At 42.2% G+C, this 22,006-nt stretch overlaps 1 long non-coding RNA gene across 6 annotated transcripts in view; it reads right to left on the reverse strand.

Annotated features, from left to right (window-relative positions):
• LOC123334655 overlaps window positions 1-22,006 on the reverse strand; it is a 49,434-nt gene that overhangs the window by 23,614 nt on the left and 3,814 nt on the right. For 2 of the 6 annotated variants that reach the window (XR_006552657.2, XR_006552658.2), the window contains exons 3-4: window positions 12,769-12,837; window positions 1,482-1,535 (exon numbers count right to left, since the gene is read on the reverse strand). This is a non-coding gene — a long non-coding RNA (uncharacterized LOC123334655). Of the gene's footprint in view, window positions 1-1,105; window positions 1,536-4,348; window positions 6,039-12,768; window positions 12,838-22,006 lie in introns of those variants that run through there. The other 4 variants (XR_006552655.2, XR_006552659.2, XR_006552654.1 and 1 more) reach the window with 3 other exon arrangements.

Raw genomic sequence — 22,006 nt, forward strand, 5'->3', positions numbered from 1 at the left:
AAGAATAAATCCAACTGGTCAGGCCCCTCAAAATCAGTTCTCAGACTATCTCATCTTAGTGACATGTCCTCCTTTTAGGGCCTAACATTGTCCCTACTCTGGAAACAAAGGAAATGATAAAGGTTCAAATCTAGAGTACAGAGCTTGCAAGTGGCAGAGCTACAATATAGTGAAGACTCTAAACCCCATGTATTCCCACAATGCTACACTGCTGTATGGAGAGATGCTCTAATCTGTGATTACTGCTAAGGACCAGATATTTTTTTTAATTTACAATATTGTATTGGTTTTGCCATACATCAACATGAATCCGCCACGGGTGTACCCGTGTTCCCCATCCTGAACCCCCCTCCCACCTCCCTCTCCATACCATCCCTCTGGGTCATCCCTGTGCACCAGCCCCAAGCATCCTGTATCCTGCATCAAACCTGAACTGGTGATTCATTTCATATATGATATTATACATGTTTCAATGCCATTCTCCCAAATCATCCCACCCTCTCCCTTTCCCACAGAGTCCAAAAAGACTGTTGTATACATCTGTGTCTCTTTTGCTGTAAGGACCAGATCTTAAGACATGAATGAGACAGAAGGGATCTGAGGCTCAAGAGGCTTTTTAGTTCCTCTTCACTTTCTGCCATAAGGGTGGTGTCATCTGCATATCTGAGGTTATTGATATTTCTCCTGGCAATCTTGATTCCAGCTTGTGCTTCTTCCAGCCCAGCGTTTCTCATGATGTACTCTGCATATAAGTTAAATAAGCAGGGTGACAATATACAGCCTTGACGTACTCCTTTTCCTATTTGGAACCAGTCTGTTGTTCCATGTCCAATTCTAACTGTTGCTTCCTGACCTGCATACAGGTTTCTCAAGAGGCAGGTCAGGTGCTCTGCTATTCCCATCTCTTGAAGGATTTTTCACAGTTTATTGTGATCCACACAGTCAAAGGCTTTGGCACAGTCAATAAAGCAGAAATAGATGTTTTTCTGGAACTCTCTTGCTTTTTCCATGATCCAGCGGATGTTGGCAATTTGATCTCCAGTTCCTTTGCCTTTTCTAAAACCAGCTTGAACATCTGGAAGTTCACGGTTCATGTATTGCTGAAGTCTGGCTTGGAGAATTTTGAGCATTACTTTACTAGTGTGTGAGATGTACATGTCCTCGAGTTGTGGAAACAATCTAAGTGCCCATCAGTGAATGAATGGATAAAGAAGATGTGTGTTTGTGAGAGAGAGACTACTACTTAGCCATCAGAAAGAAGGACATCTTTCTGTTTCCATAGTTTCTTATCATCTCCTGGGTTCTGATGAGTAAGAAGCTTTCTGCCTTACCCCCTTAAGGCACAGCTGCAGGCAATGAAAACATTCAGCTGCAGTGTAGATGGGCTCATCAGCAACACAGTGTCCTGTTGTCCATGTTGCAGTTAATTGGCCCTTTCTATTTCAGAGCTGCCCTGCTTCAGGCTCATGAGGAGTGCATACCTTTGGCTGCCCTTCCTCCTTTTGCTGCCTTTGTGATTAATGAAGTGTCTGAATCTAAAAAAAAAAGAAAGAAAGAAAGAAAGAAATAGTGTGTGAGATGTATTCTAATTAGGTTCCGTCAAATTTCTAGCTCCTCCCTCTCTCTGGTTGGATTTCCAATCCTCAGTCTACTGGTTCTGGTTACACTCAGCTGCTCTTCTAAAGAGTTAGGTTGGAAGAGGGGTGGTAAGAAGTTTTGTTCTTAATCTCATCTCCTCTTTTCTTAAGCAATCTCCTCAAAGGGATGTTTTGGTACTATTGATGTCATTTGACTCAAGTCATTTAACCTCTCTAAAAATCCAATTTCCTTAGCTCTAAAATGAGTAGATTATTTCTAGGGACCTTTTAAAAAGTCAAGCTCAAAGGATCTTGAGGAGACTACAACAATCTGCAGAGCATCTTATGTCACATAACTTAAATTTTGGGTTTTAAAAACCAAAACAATTTTATATGAGAATAATTTTTCTTTGTCTTTCCTGATTTTATGGATGACCACTACCCCTCATTTTTGACTGTCTTAATATTAATAAGAGCTAAATTTTGAGTATTTACCATTTGCTGGTTACACACATTTTTACTATATGCAGTAATTTATGCAGTGCTCACTACAATTCTATGGTATTTCTACTTTTGCCTGTTTTATTGATGAGGAAGCAAGAGCAAAGAGATGTTAAGTAAGTTCACCCAAGGCCATAGAGGTAGTGAGCAGCAAAACTGGGATTAGAAACCAGGAAGTTTGGTTCCAGAGCTTGTGCTCTTAAATTGCTATCCTTTCCGCTTTAAAAAGGTGCATTCTGATGGTCAGATGCTTGTCTAGAGTTTAAAGTTGAAATTATGGGGAAACTCTAATATTCTTGCCCAGGAAAAGACAGTGAACGAGCCAACACTCATTTCTTATTTTACGATGTCCCTCATATACAGACACACATTCTCAGAGTGACATGCCCTTCAGTGTAGATCATGGACACTGGTGGAGAGCTCATCCTTGTAAAGGGTTATGTAGGGGAGAATTCAGCTAGGCTTAGTGGGCACCAGGCAGTCATCAACAGTCAAAATACCCTTTCACATCTAGAACCTCTCTTTCTCCCAGAAAACACGCACAGATTACATGTACTGTCGATACCGGTGGCACTCTTTTCTGGAAGCAGCAGATTGAGCTCAGGTCAGCTCGTTAGTCCTCCCTTCCTAGGTGCAGTAGCATTCCTTCAGACAGAAGGATACCATCAGTTAGTGATTGTCCAGCTGCTTCAGGAATGAGGCAGCTTCAGGACTAAAAAAATGAAACCCCACTGACAACAGGCAATGAAATGTGGCTATCCTGACTGTCAATGCTTCCTCTGTTTCTAGTAATAGAGTCCTGAGATGAGACCACCACTTCCCTTTCCTTTTGTCCAGAGAGAAGTAAGGGATGCTGGGGTTAGTGTCTGAGAAGGTCTGAAAGGACTATTTGTATCTTACATATACAATATCTGCTGCACATGCTTCTGGAGAGGCCATGAAAAGTCTGGACGGAGTCACAGATGAGCTCAGATTTTCTCTCATTCTCCCCATGTAGTGGGAAAAAAGTTTTGGGATCCAAGGTGGGGAGAGAATAATGAACAGGAATAGCTAAGTATACTAAGGAATATTCTCTAACCCAGGAGAACCAGGACCCATGAGCAACCTCATCATATAATCTGTTATGGGGTCACCAATGATTTTGTGACGTGTCAAAGGTTAGCTGTCTCGGTGAGCAAGACATTGTGCAAGCAGTTTCATCATCCTTCTACTTCCATTCACAGTATTAAGATTGGTTAAAAATACCACAAGGTATTGCTACCTGTAATAGATCAACAGTTCCAGGGCAGGCAAAAAAGGATTCACGGAGCTCTCTGTGAACTGAAACAGTAGAGGGGCCCGTTCCCCACTTTGCATTCTGTTTTAAATCATATAGGCAGTCAGTCATGTTTTCTATTGCATATTCTGCTCAGATTGGAAAGCACAGGAAACAAATATGACAACAACAATTCAGTGGGATCAGTATCAAATTGATCCTGCCAATGAATTTCCTCCCCCCACCCCACAATTCTGGTTTCCTTTGGCTTCTTATTAGTTGTATAATAATAAAAATCAAAAAGCATATATTTCATTCTTTTCTTGCTGAGACCAGATGTTCCACAAACAGAAACAAAACACTCTTACAAGTAGGTGAGAGGGATAATGAATGAAAATATTTCCAATAAGGACGAGGAAGCTATTCTAAATTAACATCAAACAGTACTCAATAATTGTAACCAGGCAGCAATAAACAAAAGCACAGCAGGTCAGTTGAAAAAAAAAAGAATAGTGGGGAGCAAGTACACAAGAAATAATTACCACGTCACCTATGAAGAAAAGTTATGACCAACCTAGACAACATATTAAAAAGCAGAGACATTACTTTGCCAACAAAGGTCCATCTAGTCATGTATGGATGTGAGAGTTGGACTATAAAGAAAGCTGAGCACTGAAGAATTGATGCTTTTGAACTGTGGTGTTGGAGAAGACTCTTGAGAGTCCCTTGGACTGTAAGGAGATCCAACCAGTCCATCCTAAAGGAGATCAGTCCTGAGTGTTCATTGGAAGGACTGATGCTGAAGCTGAAGCTCCAATACTTTAGCCACCTGATGCAAAGAGTTGACTCATTGGAAAAGACCCTGATGCTGGGAATATTTGAAGGCAGGAGGAGAAGTGGGTGACAGAGGATGAGATGATTAGATGGCATTACCGACTCAATGGATATGAATTTGAGTAAACTCCAGGAGTTGGTGATGGACAGGGAAGCCTGGTGTACTACAGTCCATGGGGTCGCAAAGAGTCGGACACGACTCAGCGACTGAATGGACTGAACTGAACTGGATGCTCTTGCATGATTTAAGAGTCTAGGCCCTTCCTGGAGATGCCTAATCTAAGGGTCCAGGCACCTGATATTAAAAAATTTGCAAGGAGCTTGCTTTACTCTTCTATTGGACAACCAGTGCTCTAAGTTTCCCAAGTATGATGCTTAGTTTGATGGGAATCAGTGATAACCACTAGTTTAGCCTCTTATACCATCCAAGAAGTATCCCTCAGACTAGAGCCGGCTGTTAGAACCTGGACTGACTTTGAAAGTATATCAAGTCATTAAACAGGCTTTTTCCTCAGCTTTGTAGCACATACTGGCTAGGTTTTGAAGTGTTTCAAAAGGTAGAATGGCTTATTGTCTCCAAATGCTTTTCCTTTATATCATCCAGAATATGAATGACCCTACCTTACCCATTGTCACTCAAATCTTCTTGGACTCTACTCTGAATCCTCTATTTAGTCCCTTGGCCCTACTGCTTCTACCTCTCAAAAGGCTCTCGATTATCTCTCCTCTTTTGTCCCAAGAGTTGCCTTAGTTCAGGTTCTCCTGACTTCCTGTCTGTGTTCCTATAGCAGTCTCCTGATTTGGTTTTCCTGAATCCTGTTTTATTTCCCTCTAGTCCATGCTCCGTATATTGGATCATTCCACTTTCCCCAATTAAAATTCTTTCATAACTTTCCCCTGCCCCCAGAACCAAATCTAAGTTTAGCACACAAAGTCTTAATTGGTCCCAAGTGTTTAAATCCCACATAATATAATAAGAAATATAGCTCTATGGGAGAAGATTCTGGCACATCGGAGCGCCCCCAGCTCCCATTGCTCATTACTCTATCAGTGCTAATGTGTAGTTTCTAAATATTATATTAAATATGAACACATGCTTCTTCATCCCCCTTCTCAAGTCTGTGGATTAGACTCAGTCCAAAGTTAGTCATTTTGTACTCTGCTTTAGACCTTGACTCTATCTGAATATTACAGATGTCCAGGAATTTAACTGCCTTTTAAACCACATAATAAATACACATTATTTAGAGCCAACTCTATACTTGCTGGTTAGAGCAGAGCAGAAGCCCCTGCTATCCTGCCTTTTTGTTCAAAAGCCATTTTTAGTTCATCACATGATAAAATTCAGCTCAAACACAGTATCATTACCTTTGTGATGTTTTATTTCACAAACGTTCTTTTCATCTCTCTCTCTCGTTTAATACTTCCCTATAGTAGGAAGACAATGAATGGTCTCTTCCAAGAGGAATGTAGACTCCTTCACATAAAAACAGATGGACCAAAATTGTCCATGAAGGGCTTAAGACAGCAAGGTCAGAGGACCACTTGGGAAGGAAAGTGGAAGAAAGAATTTAGGGGTGGTGCTCATGTAGGGGAGCATGAATTCAGCTAACTGATACCCATCAGTGATGCCTTACAGGACAATTCAAAGCTGACTTCCACATGTAAAGCTTTCCAAGCAAGCTCTAATCCCAATGTCCTCAGAGACTTTGATTTGAGCTGAAGGTAGATACATTGGTTCTCTTCACATTTTTCCAGGATCACCTTTTACCCTCCAAATCTCATTTAACATATTGTTTACCTAAGAACATCTGAAATTTCTATATTCTTAATCTTTTTTTGCTTGTGGTCCTGAAGAAGCTATGCTTTTCCTAGAAAAAATACATGCAAACAAAGTTTTGTACAACTTACTTATCAGTTTGTTTTTCCATAGCATCAACCCCCCTAAGCTATACTATGTAAGGACACTTAACTATAGAATACTCTGATTTATCCCCCCAAACAGTGATTCCCTGTGAAAAACAAAACCTTAGTGAACAAAAATGTAAGCATTTCTTACTTCATCTCTCTTACTTAGACCAGCACCTAAGTAGGTCAAACACCGCTAAGTTTCATAGTATATCCTATTTTTACATTGTTTCCAGAAATAAAGATCTCGTTTGTAGATTCTTGTCCAAAGTTTCTAGTTTAGGAACACCTGAAATGATCATTTAGATGTCTCTAGCACATGTTTCCAGAGAAGTAGCATGGTGTCTCTCATCAGGTGTTTCCTGAATTGACCCCGTCATACTTCACTCTCAACCTTTCAGCTCTTTCCTGCCAAACCCTCAGGTCAGAGTCTAAAGCCCAGTGGTGATGACTCAGAAAATCAGTTTTGTCAGTTCACCCAATGGTGTCAGACCCTAGGAAATTAGTTATATGTCCCACAAAGACAGATCAACACATCACAGAATGCTAGACATATCTATCAGTCAAGTGGATTAGAATGCTGTGTCTTCTTCCCACCAGATAGCCAACTTGAGAAAGCAAACGAAGACCAGAAAGTTGCATGGGAAACTCAGGGAAGGTGTGAGGGCTGGATTGCCTGATGGGCGGCCAGGACGCCTCATCTGCCTGTTCAGTTCCATTCAGTCGCTCAGTTGTGGACTGCAGCAGGCCAGGCCTCCCTATCCATCACCAACTCCTGGAACCCACTCAAACTCATGTCCATTGTGTCGGTGATGACATCCAACCATCTCATGCCCTGTTATCCCCTTCTCCTCCTGCTTTCAATCTTTCCCAGCATCAAGGTCTTTTCCAATGAGTTGGTTCTTCACATTAGGTAGCCAAAGTATTGGAGTTTCAGCTTCAGCATCAGTCCTTCCAAGGAATATTCAGGACTGATTTCCTTTAGGATTGAATGGTTTTCCCCAACCCCCATCCCATCGTGGGAAGGTAGCTGCCAGGGAGAAGCCAGCCAGAGAAATGTCTTTATTAAAGCATGAAATCTGTATCAGTTTCTAATGTTTCCAACATAACTATATAAGAACATTATTGATGACATACCCATAATAGTAATTAACTTTTTGATGTTATCTTCAACTTTTTTTCCTTCTTATATTCATTTGAATTCCAGATACCAGCTCTATTTGCATCCTCCTCTCTGAGCTCCCGTAACGAATGATGTAAAAATGACAGTCTTTAGAGATGGAGTGGGATTGCTTTTTAAAACTCTTTATATCCTTACTAAAAAGGAATACCTGATTCTGCCTGTGTCTCTGGTTCTAAATCAGTATGTGTGAAATATAGATATAGGGAAGCATATTTAATACCAAGGAAGGAATCAAATTCCAGCATGTAAAAAATTCTCCGAGACAGTTGTCTCAGTTTCAACAAACAAATGGAAATTTAGAGAAAAATAGGGGAAACGGAAAGGCAGTTTAAGAGGTATATTGTAAGGGTTCAGGCTGAGCCTCCTCAATGTCGTGTCACATTCTCATGAAGGTTATTTTGAGCTAAAGCCAATCAAGACCCTCTGGCTTCTAGAGAAGCTACTGCCTCTCCCTCAGTTGCTTGAAAGAATTTAAGTTGGGGATTTTTCCCAGGAAAGAGTTACTGCCAAAGAAACTTTATCTAAGTGGTTTTTTTTTTGTTTTTTTTGTTTTTTTTTTTTTTTTGTATGGCACGGTCAACATCTAATTACTAAACATCTTCTCTTTTCATCCTTTGAATGCCTCTCATGTCATAGGAAGCCCCAGGCCCCTACCCCATTCCTTAGCTCAGGATGGTATACAAACCTCATTTGCCTTCCTGTCTCTGAAACTTTCATGTATGTTGGGGTCTCTGATCCTCTCAGTGAGGCTCCTGTATACATGAAATTTTCCAAACTTTTGGACAAAAATTTGCCTTCTGTTACTCTGTCTCATGTCAATTTAATTCTTGGATCAGCCAGAAGAACCTAGAAGGCTGGAAGAATCTTTTCTTCCTCCCTGACAGTATCAGCCAGGCACAATGCATAGACTTTGTTTCAAACATGCTTCAAAATGTATTATGTAAGCCTCATGGTAACTACGAAGCAAAATCTAGAGCAGATAAACAAAAGGTAAAGAGAAAATAGAGCATCAGTTCAGTTCAGTTGCTCATTCGTGTTTGACTCTTTGCGACCCCATGAATCACAGCACGCCAGGCTTCCCTGTCCATCACCAACTCCCGGAGTTCACCGAGACTCATGTCCATTGAGTCAGTGATGCCATCCAGCCATCTCATCCTCTGTCATCCCCTTCTCCTCCCACCCCCAATCCCTCCCAGCATCAGAGTCTTTTCCAATGAGTCAACTCTTCGCATAAGGTGGCCAAAGAGCTGGAGTTTCAGCTTTAGCATCATTCCTTCCAAAGAAATCCCAGGGCTGATCTCCTTCAGAATGGACTGGTTGGATCTCCCTGCAGTCCAAGGGACTCTCAAAAGTCTTCTCCAACATCACAGTTCAAAAGCATCAATTCTTCGGCGCTCAGCCTTCTTCACAGTCCAACTCTTACATCCATACATGACCACAGGAAAAACCATAGCCTTGACTAGACAGAACTTTGTTGGCAAAGTAATGTCTCTGCTTTTCAATCTGCTATCTAGGTTGGTCATAACTTTCCTTCCAAGGAGTAAGCGTCTTTTAATTTCATGGCTGCAGTCACCATCTGCAGTGATTTTGGAGCCCCCCAAAATAAAGTCTGACACTGTTTCCACTGTTTCCCCGTCTATTTCCCATGAAGTGATGGGACCAGATGCCATGATCTTCGTTTTCTGAATGTTGAGCTTTAAGCCAGCTTTTTCACTCTCCCCTTTCACTTTCATCAAGAGGCTTTTGAGTTCCTCTTCATTTTCTGCCATAAGGGTGGTGTCATCTGCATATCTGAGGTTATTGATATTTCTCCTGGCAATCTTGATTCCAGCTTGTGCTTCCTCCAGTCCAGCATTTCTCATGATGTACTCTGCATATAAGTTAAATAAGCAGGGTGACAATATACAGCCTTGACGTACTCCTTTTCCTATTTGGAACCAGTCTGTTGTTCCATGTCCAGTTCTAACTGTTGTTTCCTGACCTGCATACAAATTTCTTAAGAGGCAGATCAGGTGGTCTGGTATTTCCATCTCTTTCAGAATTTTCCACAGTTTATTGTGATCCACACAGTCAAAGGCTTTGGCATAGTCAACAAAGCAGAAATAGATGTTTTTCTGGAACTCTCTAGCTTTTTCCATGATCCAGCGGATGTTGGCAATTTGATCTCTGGTTCCTCTGCCTTTTCTAAAACCAGCTTGAACATCTGGAAGTTCACGGTTCATGTATTGCTGAAGCCTGGCTTGGAGAATTTTGAGCATTACTTTACTAGCGTGTGAGATGAGTGCAACTGTGCGGTAGTTTGAGCATTCTTTGGCACTGCCTTTCTTTGGGATTGAAATGAAAACTGACCTTTTCCAGTCCTGTGGCCACTGCTGAGTTTTCCAAATTTGCTGGCATATTGAGGGCAGCACTTTCACAGCATCATCTTTCAGGATTTGGAATAGCTCAACTGGAATTCCATCACCTCCACTAGCTTTGTTCGTAGTGATGCTTTCTAAGGCCCACTTAACTTCACCTTCCAGGATGTCTGGCTCTAGGTCAGTGATCACACCATTGTGATTATCTGGGTCGTGAAGATCTTTTTTTTACAGTTCTTCTGTGTATTCTTGCCATCTCTTCTTAATATCTTCTGCTTCTGTTAGGTCCATACATACCATTTCTGTCCTTTATCAAGCCCATCTTTATATGAAATGATCCCTTGGTATCTCTAATTTTCTTGAAGAGATCTCTAGTCTTTCCCATTCTGTTGTTTTCCTCTATTTCTTTGCATTGATCACTAAAGAAGGCTTTCTTATCTCTTCTTGCTATTCTTTGGAACTCTGCATTCAGATGCTTATATCTTTCCTTTTCCCCTTTGCTTTTAGCTTCTCTTCTTTTCACAGCTATTTGTAAGGCCTCCCCAGGCAGCCATTTTGCTTTTTTGCATTTCTTTTCCATGAGGATGGTCTTGATCCCTGTCTCTTATACAATGTCACGAACCTCATTCCATAGTTCATCAGGCACTCTATGTATCAGATCTAGGCCCTTAAATCTATTTCTCACTTCCATTGTATAATTATAAGGGATTTGATTTAGGTCATACCTGAATGGTCTAGTGGTTTTCCCTGCTTTCTTCAATTTAAGTCTGAATTTGGCAATAAGGAGTTCATGATCTGAGCCACAGTCAGCTCCTGGTCTTGTTTTTGCTGACTGTATAGAGCTTCTCCATCTTTGGCTGCAAAGAACATAATCAATCTGATTTCAGTGTTGACCATCTGGTGATGTCCATGTATAGAGTCTTCTCTTGTGTTGTTGGAAGAGGGTGTTTGTTATGACCAGTGCATTTTCTTGGCAAAACTCTATTAGTCTTTGCCCTGCTTCATTCCATATTCCAAGGCCAAGTTTGCCTGTTACTCCAGGTGTTTCTTGACTTCCTACTTTCGCATTCCAGTCCCCTATAATGAAAAGGACATCTTTTTTGGGTGTTAGTTCTGAAAGGTCTTGTAGGTCTTCATAGAACCATTCAACTTCAGCTTCTTCAGCATTACTGGTTGGGGCATAGACTTGGATTACTGTGATATTGAATGGTTTGCCTTGGAAATGAACAGAGATCATTCTGTCGTTTTTGAGATTGCATCCAAGTACTGCATTTTGGACTCTTTTGTTGACCATGATGGCTACTCCATTTCTTCTGAGGGATTCCTGCCCACAGGAGTAGATATAATGGTCATCTGAGTTAAATTCACCCATTCCAGGCCATTTCAGTTCGCTGATTCCTAGAATGTCAACATTCACTCTTGCCATCTCTTGTTTGACCACTTCCAATTTGCCTTGATTCATGGACTTGACATTCCAGGTTCCTATGCAATATTGCTCTTTACAGCATCAGACCTTGCTTCTATCACCAGTCACATCCACAGCTGGGTATTGTTTTTGCTTTGGCTCCATCCCTTCATTCTTTCTGGAGTTATTTCTCCACTGATCTCCAGTAGCATATTGGTCGCAAGCGGCTGCGACCGGCGCACTAAGCGCAGGCGGCTGTGACAAGCACGGCCGAGAGGAGCTATCCCACATCCGAGGTCAGGGGCAGAAGTGGGAGGACCCCATGCCGGAAGGGCGGCGGCCAAGAGGAGTTACCCCACATCCGAGGTCAGGGGCAGCGGCCGAGAGTGCCAGGCTGTGGTGGAGCAGGAATGGCCGAGAGGAGCTACCCCACGTCGGAGGTCAGGGGCGGCGGCTGGGAGGAGCTACCCCACGCCCCCATGCCCAAGGCCAGGGGCGGTGGCCGGGAGGACCAACCCCACATCCAAGGAGCCATGACTGCACGGGCACAGGAGGGCCTAGAGGAGCTATCCCACGTTGAAGGTCAGGAAGGGTGGCGGTGAGGAGATACCCCTCGTCCAAGGTAAGGAGCAGCGGTTGCGCTTTGCTGGAGCAGCTGTGAAGAGATACCCCATGCCCAAGGTAAGAGAAACCTAAGTAAGACAGTAGGTGTTGCAAGAGGGCATCAGAGGGCAGACACACTGAAACCATACTCACAGAAATCTAGTCAATCTAATCACACTAGGACCACAACCTTGTCTAACTCAATGAAACTAAGCCATGCCCGTGGGGCAACCCAAGATGGGCGGGTCATGGTAGAGAGATCTGACAGAATGTGGTCCACTGGAGAAGGGAATGGCAAACCACTTCAGTATTCTTGCCTTGAGAACGCCATGAACAGTATGAAATAGAGCATACCACCATAAAAATCACCAGTGTACACAGGTGGGCAGAGATGGAGTGGGGGTGGGGGACGATGGAAACACAAAACCACCAGAAAACAATAAGATAGCACTAATAAGTTTTTGTATGTCAATAATAACTAAATGTAAGTCAGGTTAGATTCACCAATTAAAACTCAGAGTGGCTAAATGGCTTAAAGAAACAAAAACAAAAACCAAGACCCAACTATATGCTGCCTACAAGAGACTCACTTTAAGGACACACATAGGCTCAAAATAAAGGGGTAGAAAGAGATATTCCATGCAGTTGGAAACTAAAAGAAGGCAGGGCATCTATACTTATATCATACAAAATAGAATAAGCCAAAAATGGAAAGAAGAGACAAAATGGTCACTATATATCGGTAAAGGGGTAAATTCATCAAGACAACTTTCTATAAATGTATATACACCCATTATAAGAGCATCTAAACATATTAAGCAAATACTAACAAATCAAGAGACAATGGACAACAGCACAATAATAGCAGGGGATTTCAATACCCCATTTTGAGCAATGGATAGACCATCCAGACAGAAATCAATAAGGAAATAGGTTTGAACCACATATTAGACCAAATGGCTCGAACAGAAATGTATAGAACATCCCGGCCCATCCCTCAGAAGCTGGGTGCATGCTCTTCTGAAGTACATGTGAACACTCTTAAATACACTTTAATAAATTTAATCCTACAAATAATGTTGAGCAAAGCAGAATAAATATCATACCATTCCACTTAAACAAAATTAAAATCAGGATAGGGTTACCTTTGGTGGGAAGGTCACTGGAGGAGGTGGTCCTTCTCGGGTGCTGGTGCCATTCTGCTTAAGAATATCCTAGTTACGTAGATAAATTTGTTTGTGAGAAGTCAATCTGTAAACTTATGATTTATATGCTTTATGTTATGCAATAAAATAGTTGCATTTGGAATAATCTGCCCGTTTTTATTTGATCACACAAAGGAACTGCCGAAGTTTTCTTTGTTGATAATACTGGAGTTTTATTTTTAAAAGTCTTGCATTTTAGAGATACATATCAAAATATGTGTGGATGAAATATGATGTTCAGATAAGCTTTAATAGTGAGGAAGGGGACCTCCCTGGTGGTCCAGTGTATAGGGCTCCACAATCCCAATACAGGGGACCCCGGGTCAATCCCTGGTCAGGAAACTAGGGTCCCACATAACATAACTAAGCCTGTTAACAATTATGAAGACCCAGCACAGCCATGATAAATAATATAAAAATTTTTTAAAAAGACACTTAAAAAGTGAAGGCATGAAGCAGAGAAGTTGGAGTTTAGATTGGTCATGTGTTGATAATTAAAGGCAGGTGATGGTTACATGTAGTACATTAAGCTATCCCTCATGTATTTTTGAAAGTTTCCACACAGAAAGGAAATAACCCTTGTTGTGTTAGTAGCTCAGTCGTGCCCAACTTTTTGTGATCCCATGGTCTGTATCCTGCCAGGCTCCTCTGTCCCTGGGATTCTCCAGGCAAGAATACTGGAGTGGGTTGCCATTCCCTTCTCCAGGGGATCTTCCCAACCCATGGATCAAACCCAGGTCTCCCTCATTACAGGCAGATTCTTTACTGTCTGAGCCACTGGAGACTTCTTGAGACACCTCCTCTTGCCTGTTCCTTCTCTCTGTACTGTCTGGGACTTCACCTCTCTCCCTTCTCTCATACTGCCCCACCTTGCAGACTGGACATCTTATCCTATTTCCTTTCTGATGCAATGCAGCTCACCTGGGCTCTCTCCATCTGAGCACAAGCTCATCCAGAAGCCCACTAAGAGCTCAGTTTCCAACAGAAGTTTTAAAAATTATTGAAAAAGATGAGTCTTTTCCAGGAAGGAGAATCCTACTCTAACTGCTGAGAAAAACAATTTCTCATATTAGTTTTTTTCATTCTTTGTTCATTCTCAATTCTCTCTCCCTTCCTCTGCAAATAATGCACATGTAGGTAGGATTTAAGACTTTCTGGCATCTTGAAATATTTGAGAAGTATTGTTAATAGCATCATGAACATAGTTGGTAACATTTTCCCAGGTGAGCTACTTCTGATCGCTAGTCTAAACCATTTTGTGAAGATCCTCACAAGCGTTCATGTCAGAGATCATCTCTGAAATTGTTTCCAGTTCTTACAGTACATCTTTTGGAGCCTTCAATTCCCTCCACACTGGCTATAACTGTTGAATTTCCCTTGGAGATATTTTAGATGTGTGGGAAGGAATGAGGGAGAGAAAGCACTTAAAAATAGTCCATGGACTGACTGGGAATTTCTATTAAGAAACACCACATAGGAAGACACAGAAATAACAAGAAGCAGGTTTAAGACCAAGTGAAGTGAAGTCGCTCAGTCATGTCTGACTCTTTGCGACCCCATGGACTGTAGTCCACCAGGCTCCTCCGTCCATGGGATTCTCCAGGCAAGAATACTGGAGTGGGGTGCCATTTCCTTATCCGGGGGATCTTCCCGACCCAGGGATTGAACCCAGGTCTTCTGCATTGCAGGGAGACACTTTACCCTCTGAGCCACCAGGGAAGCCTTAAGACCAAATGGGAAGGAGGCAAAACATCCAAATGAGCTTGAATTTGTTTTCCAGGAATGGTACAGGATAGATTACTTGAATTGGTCTCAAAGCATACCTTTCTGGCCTAGAAACAGAGCACACAAACTGGAGTTTGATTTAGGAATTAATAAAAGGATGCGATTTGGGGGAAATTAAACCATTTTATCAACCTCTGTGCAAGTCGGGACTACAGTGCATTCCATCACCCTCCCGGCTTATAGGCTTCTAGTCCAGTATCACAGTGACAGCCACTCACTCAGCTGGGAGCCTTCCGTGCCACCGCAGTCCCTGCCTAGCCCCAGTCCATGTCAGCTCTGTGGCCCGCCTCTGCCATGGGTACTTCTGCTGTTTCCCCCACCCTCTAGATTACTCTCGCTTATAGGGACTCTTGACTTTTCTGAGCAGACATCTGCATCCACCACCAAAACTATAACACAAGTTTTATTTTTTAAAGAAACCTTCCTAATGTCCAAGGCACCAGTTTAGGTGACTGCAGGATTCTTTGGAAAAAACATTTTGTCTCTAGAAAATCTGGACAGAAATCATTGTGATGCAGGTAAACTCAAGAGTTGGGGACAGGCATGAGACCAAAAGGATCATCTTCAGATTCCGGAATCTTCTTACACCTCTGTACTGCTTACAATTAATCATCCACACAAAGGCATTAATATCTGACTGAGAATAATCCAACTGTTTTAGACAGAGTTATAGCAGCCCGGGGACTTGGAAGACATCTGACCCCACATTCATGTCACTTTGAATCAACAGGCAAAAAGACTCCCCCTGAAGATGAAGGAAAACTAATCTGGTGGTCACTAGCAACCGTGCTTTGGGACAGCCTGAGTATTCACGTGGAAGCCAAGAGATGAGAGGCTCAGATCAAGTCTTAATGGCCCTTGAAAAAGAGTAAGGGCTTAGCACACGGTGAGAAGGATTAGCCCAGACAATTCTGTGTTGCCCTCGATGAGGTAGGTATACATGGAGTATGCATATTATGTTCAAAGCATGGGTTCTGGTCAGATTGCCAGAGTCTGCTTAACTTTCTTTGTAAGACAGATCAAATGGTGCTTGTGCCATTGGCTACTGTGATGATTAAATGAGTTAGGACGTGTAAGCTCTCAGAACAAGGCTTCACAGTCAGCACTCAATGTCAGTTATTTCAGATTGAGGGTATAAATACACAAGAACACTGATAATCCTGGTGTGCTGTTCAAAAGACATTCAAAGCTTTTAAGGAAGTGTGGTAGAGACTGCCTTTGACCTGCAGATCAGAACTCAGGTTGTTGGAGCATAATGATAAGGCCTCACGTGGCAGCAGAGGATGAGTTGTGTGGCACGACATTCATAGCACCAGACTTGAGGGAAAGAGACCTGGGTTTAAGTCCTGGGTCATTGCCAGCTCTGTAACCTGGAATCAGCTATTTTTATCCTTTTGGACTTGTGAGAATTATAGTTGCTTCTAGCTGAGAACTATGGTTTGATGCCAAGAAGTACTTTCATCACTGTTTCTTTGATTAGGTGCATATTAGGGCTTTAAAGAAGTGTCATTTTGGGCCCCCTACCTGCATTCTCCAATTACATGGAATAGAAGGTAAGAAACCCGGAAGCAAAAAATGAGTCTGACTTTGCTGTTCACAACCTCTATATCTGTCCATCTTTCAAAGGGTTCAGATTCTTATGTGGCCCTCCTCATTCTAGAAGGAATACTTTTCCAGACACATGAAAATACCCCTTCTTGACTTCGGGAATAGAAACAAAACCCAGACCCTGTGTAGAAATCATAAGCTAGAGCAGGATCAAAAAAAAAAAAAAAATCACCTGGACTGCTTTAGCCATGTTTATGCTAGATTCAAGTCAGAAGTTCAAGAACTCCCCAAAAGGAAAATGACACTAAGGTAGAATTTGACCCGTATCTCTCTTAAGATGCCCAGATCTCTGCCTTTTATCTCCCTTAACAATGTTTACAATGATGAATATATCCTGAGTAGGTTTTTGTCTTCGCTCAGAAAGATTTTGTAGATACCCAGTCACACTACTCATTGGTTCCCTTACTCCAGCCTCCCACACTTCCAGACAGGCTGCAGGCAGTGGCCATGGAACAGAAGCGCACTGACCTCTGTGAGGACTAGGGACATGACTCTGGCTGCCTAAGCACCCCGTTGCCACCTGCTAGGCAAAAGCACAACTGTGAAAAGGAATTAAATTAACCCAACATTAGGGCTGGCAGATCTAAGAAAAAATTTAAGCTGATGAGCTAAATTTTGTATAAAACATGACTTCAAGAATAAACTCTACAGGGCTTTTATAACTACCTTTCTGAAATCATTAAAAAAAGAAAACCCAACCCTGACATACATCGGTATTTTCTCCAACTAATTCCCTTGAAGAGGCAGTGCTCATTATCAATTCAAAACTTAAACTGACACATTTACCAGAAAGGAAAAATGAAACTCCATAGACATTGTCATGCAAATTAAGTCTTAGAGCTCTGCAGTTGTAAAAAAAAAAAAGTTCACTTGTGTATTACCATCTTAGCATTTTCATGTAAGTCACAGATTAATAAAATAGGACTGACTTATAGAAAAATAAAATCAGGCAGGGCTATCATTTTTTTTCCAGTAACATAAGTGGATACTGAAATTTTTAAGAGCTGACATACTATTTAAAGTCAAAACCTGAGGTATGTATAGCATCTGTTCTTCAGGTTTTAATACATATTATTTCAGGGAAAATGCCCTAAGAAGCCCCAAATCCTTTATTCATAAAGATTCTACATACTTGGTAAGAGAAATTCAAACTAATTCAACAGATCTAGGTAGAATCTAAATAGTACTAGGTATTGTAAAGACGTCAAAGATAAATAAGGTGAAGATTCTGCCATCAAGGAGAGGGAGAAGATAGACAAATAACTGAAATATGTTACTGAGTCCAAGGTCATATTACTTGCTCCACCACAGGACAATAAGTCGAGAGAGGAGTTGTTGGGACAACAAATAGCAACTTTATTCAGAAAGCCAGCAGACCAAGAAGACTGATTGGTGGACCACTGTCCCAAAGAACCATTTAATCTGAATTAGAATTCAGACAGCTTTTATACTAAAGAGTGAAGTCACTCAGTTGTGTCTGACTCTCTGTCATCCCATGGACTAGAGCCTGCCAGGGTCCTCCATCCATGGGATTTTCCAGGCAAAAGTACTGGAGTGGGTTGCCATTTCCTTCTCAGGGGACCTTCCTGACCCAGGGATTGAACCCAGATCTCTCACATTGCAGGCAGACTCTTTACCATCTGAGCCACCAGGGTAGCCCTAAATAGTAGGGCTAATAGTAGGCTTAAGGGTATTAGTATAACACCCTTTTTTATACGAAAAGGGCAATGAATAAAGTCAAGCTTTTCCTGGTTCAAGACAGCCTCCAGAGGGAATGTGTTAGTTTCTCCTTTCCTGCAGTTATTCCCAGATGGCCTGGTCAAAATGTTTCCTGTGAGCTGAACAAAAGTATTTTAACTTAATGCTCATTTTCTGGGGACAGGGTTCCCAGAGATGGGCCATTATGTGTAATTCAAATTTACAGGCAACATCTCTTTGGTGATTAACTTGTAATAGAGTAGAATACAAGGGTTCTCCCCTCTTACAAAGTAGAAAGTGATAAATATCATAAGAGGTACCAACAAAATGCTTGTAGGTGGTTGTGTTAGAGAGACTAGATCAGGGAGATAAAGGGTTTTGTGTGGAGGAAAATAAAAGATGTTATTTCAGCTCAGTTTGGAAAAAAATGGGTTAGAACCTCAAACAAGTGCATGGGAAGAGTTTTTTTCAGGTCACTGGCATAAGCAAAAGCCTAGAGGTGTCAGATGGAGTATCAGCCCACTTGGCTTAAGGGTGGGACCATCCTGGGCACCTCTGCTCAAGGGCTGAATACCTCCTAGGTTAGGGGTGCTCTGCAGAGTGCTGGCTGCTAGAGATAGCCTGAAGTTATTCTTTATTCTAGACACACTGTTCCTCCTGGAATTCTATGTCACTGTTGAGAAGTTAACCATCTTTAATTAAAATAACCCAAGTTGAATACTGGATGAAAAATGACTAGAAAATAAGATACTGAAGGTGTGAGGAAAGAGAGAACGGGTGGAGATAGGTAACAGAGTAGTAGGGACCTAAGTCCACAGACTGGGCAGGGGGGTCCTATAAAGAAGGCCCTCACTGTCTCCTCAGGGAATGGGTGGCAACTTCCCATCAAGGAATAGATGATAATCATTTCAGGTTTTCCAGGCCACCTGTCCTCTGTTCCATCTACTCAGCTCTGTTATTGGATTACAGGAACGTAGACAAGGCATAAATGAACAAACGCAACCAGGTTCCAAGAAAATTTTACTTATAAAATGGGTGGCAGGCTGGATTTGGCTCCTGGGCCATCATTTGCTGACTTTTTCAGGTGATTAGCAAGGAGGAATAGGCATACTATGATACTGGATAGAGATAAGGAAACTAAAGGCTTCTTTAATCATATCAGTATCATCCACACACATCCAAATACTGTAATCATGAGACAAGCAGTCAAGCACCGGCTGGGACCTGAAAAGGGAGTGATGAGGCAATGAATAAACTAATGAGTATCTCAGCCATCAAGCTACCAGCAGTGAGAGCCAAGATTGACATTAAGACACTCAATTTTTTTTTTTTCCCTGCAGTCTCAGATGTAGAGATACCCAAGGCACAGGAAACATAGGATGCCATTTCCCCAACAGTTAACTCAAAGTCACATTCCAGGAATATAAGGAAATTGAGAAGAGCCGGCAGCAGGCTCTCTCATTTGGGAAAATGGCTTCTTTTTTAAAATGACTTGATGACTTGAGCTCCTCTCACTTGCTGTAAAGGCCAGGAGCTAGTTCTGGGCTTCACACATACTGTGAAGAAGAGTGTCATCTGCCAGTCAAATCCCACCTCTGAAGGGGCAGATTGGCAGGCTCAGTGGATACACGTCCTTCTCCTTTTAATGATACTCTGGAGGGATGGACACAGCCTTCAGGCATTTCCATCAGGCAAGTAGTTAAAAGGATCACACAGAGCATGAGAATCACCACGGCTGGCAAGACAGGAATAGTTGCCACCTATTTGAACTTGCTAATTTGCCTACAACTGACAGAGGAAGACTTGTCAAGGAGGCTTATTTGGCACCGTCAATCTCTAAGGGGATTTCTGTCATTTGGCCTTTTGCCCCGTTGATTAAGAGCAGTGTGGAGCACAGCTCTCACACATTTGTCATCTCAAACCATTTCTTGTTTCACTGAGTAATAGTAATCATTCACATCTAGGCTGCACTCTGCTCAGTGGGATTCCAGCCCACTCTGCTAACAGCGGTGGGAGGCACTGTTAAGTTTTCAGAGTTGCCCTTCCAAAGAGGCTGAAAATCCCAGCTCAGGATCCCAGGACCGGTCAACGTCACCAAGTCCTGCATCTTTCCCATTGTCATCAAGGAGGAAACTCAAGTTTAAGGCCCGGGAATGCTCATCTTAATGGGGAACAGGGAATCTTCATAAACAGGCAGCCCAGGAGAGAAAGAGATCCAAAGCTTAAACACTGAAGCTTGAGATACCGTTTCTGATTCAACAAGGACCTTGTTCGAGGACCTTCTGGGCCTTATTCCAGGCCTCACTTCTCACTATTGACTGCTTGCTGTTTTCATGTATAAAACATGGCAACATGGTTATGACCTGTTCAACGTTAGCTACGGAACACTGATTCGGAGTTGGACATAGTGTCTCTTAAGACCCTTGAACAATTGCCCAAGTTTTACAGATAAGGGAGCTCAACCCTGGAGAAGCTGGGGCACTTGCCCAAGACCACACCCCACCAGAGGCTGGGATTTAGGCCCGGGTGTGTCTGGCCTCAAAGGCCGGGCTCTGATGGGCTACTGGGCCCTGAGGAGTCTACTCAGTGACCTCAGCTTTCCTCCTGGGAAGGGAGAAGCCACAGGGTGAGTGCACCCACAGAGAGGCAGACAGAGGGCCTGGCAACTGAGTGGAGGAAGCAGGCACCATAAAATTATGTTAACAACACTTATAACACAATCAAGTGTGTGTTAGCAAGCTCTTGTTTAAAAGAGAATAAAGTTTGCATCTGTACAGTTTACATTCACAGGAACGTCTGCGGTTTGCAAATTGCTTTCATTCACAACATCTCCTTTCATGTGCATGGCAACTCTGAAAGGGCAGCAAGACAAGTACTATTTCCATTTGGAAAAAAAGTTTCTAAAAGGTTAGGACACTAATGTTACATGCCTAATACACGGAAGAAGAACCCAATAGAAGCCTCTTTCTGGTTCCGAGTACAAATTTGTCCTCTAATATCAGGATGCTTCAGTTCTGTTAGTCAATCATAGATCTGCAGAGAAATTTCTGCAGATTTCAGGTTTTCACCTCTGGTTCCTGAGAGATGGCATCTGCTTGTACCATAGTCCTACACCCAAGGAAGCTAGCACAACTCAAACACTGGAGTATAAATGTGCTGTTTACTAGTAAGCAGAAGCTGGATTTAATTGGTAAAAAGTAGGAAATCTGACTATATTATACCTTCTAAAGGGGGTAATTTTAATGCTGAAACAAAAAAATAGAAATAGCAGTACAAGAAGCTTTTTTTTTCTTCTTTTTTTTTTAAGTTGGTGGAGGAGGTGAGCAAAGGGCTTAGGCAGAGGCTCTGGACAGGAATATAGTGATATACCTTTACAGTGCCTCGTGTCACAGAGAAAAGCAGGGGGAGCCAGAAAGTACAAATGAGGAGGGTGGGCATGCACAGATGTATACTACGCTAAAAAGGACCAAAGAAAATTGAAGGAACCAAAACCAGACAAAAGAAGAACTGAACCTGTATCATTAACTGTAGCAACCTCGTGTAAGAGAAGAAAATAAGTTGCTAAATGCTTACCATCATATAATCCTGTCACTGATGTATAGAAAAGCCTTTTGGACTCTGTGGGAGAGGGAGAGGGTGGGATGGTTTGGGAGAATGGCATTGAAACATGTATAATATCATATATGAAATGAGTCGCCAGTCCAGGTTCGATGCACGATACTGGATGCTTGGGGCTGGTGCACTGGGAGGACCCAGAGGGAGGGTATGGGGAGGGAGGAGGGAGGAGGGTTCAGGATGGGGAACACATGTATACCTGTGGTGGATTCATTTCGATATATGGCAAAACCAATAAAATATTGTAAAGTTAAAAAATAAAATTAAATTAAAAAAAACAGCATAAAGACAGCATATTAAAAAGCAGAGCTATCACTTTGCCAACAAAATTCTGTCTAGCCAAAGCTATGGTTTCTCCAGTAGTCATGTATAGATGTGAGAGTTGGCCCATAAAGAAAGCTGAGCACCAAAGAATTGATGCTTTTGAACCGTGGTGTTGGAGAAGATTCTTGAGAGTCCCTTGGACTGCAAG

The sequence above is a fragment of the Bubalus bubalis genome, chromosome 8 (assembly GCF_019923935.1).
Source record: "Bubalus bubalis isolate 160015118507 breed Murrah chromosome 8, NDDB_SH_1, whole genome shotgun sequence".
Taxonomy (NCBI): Eukaryota; Metazoa; Chordata; class Mammalia; order Artiodactyla; family Bovidae; genus Bubalus; species Bubalus bubalis.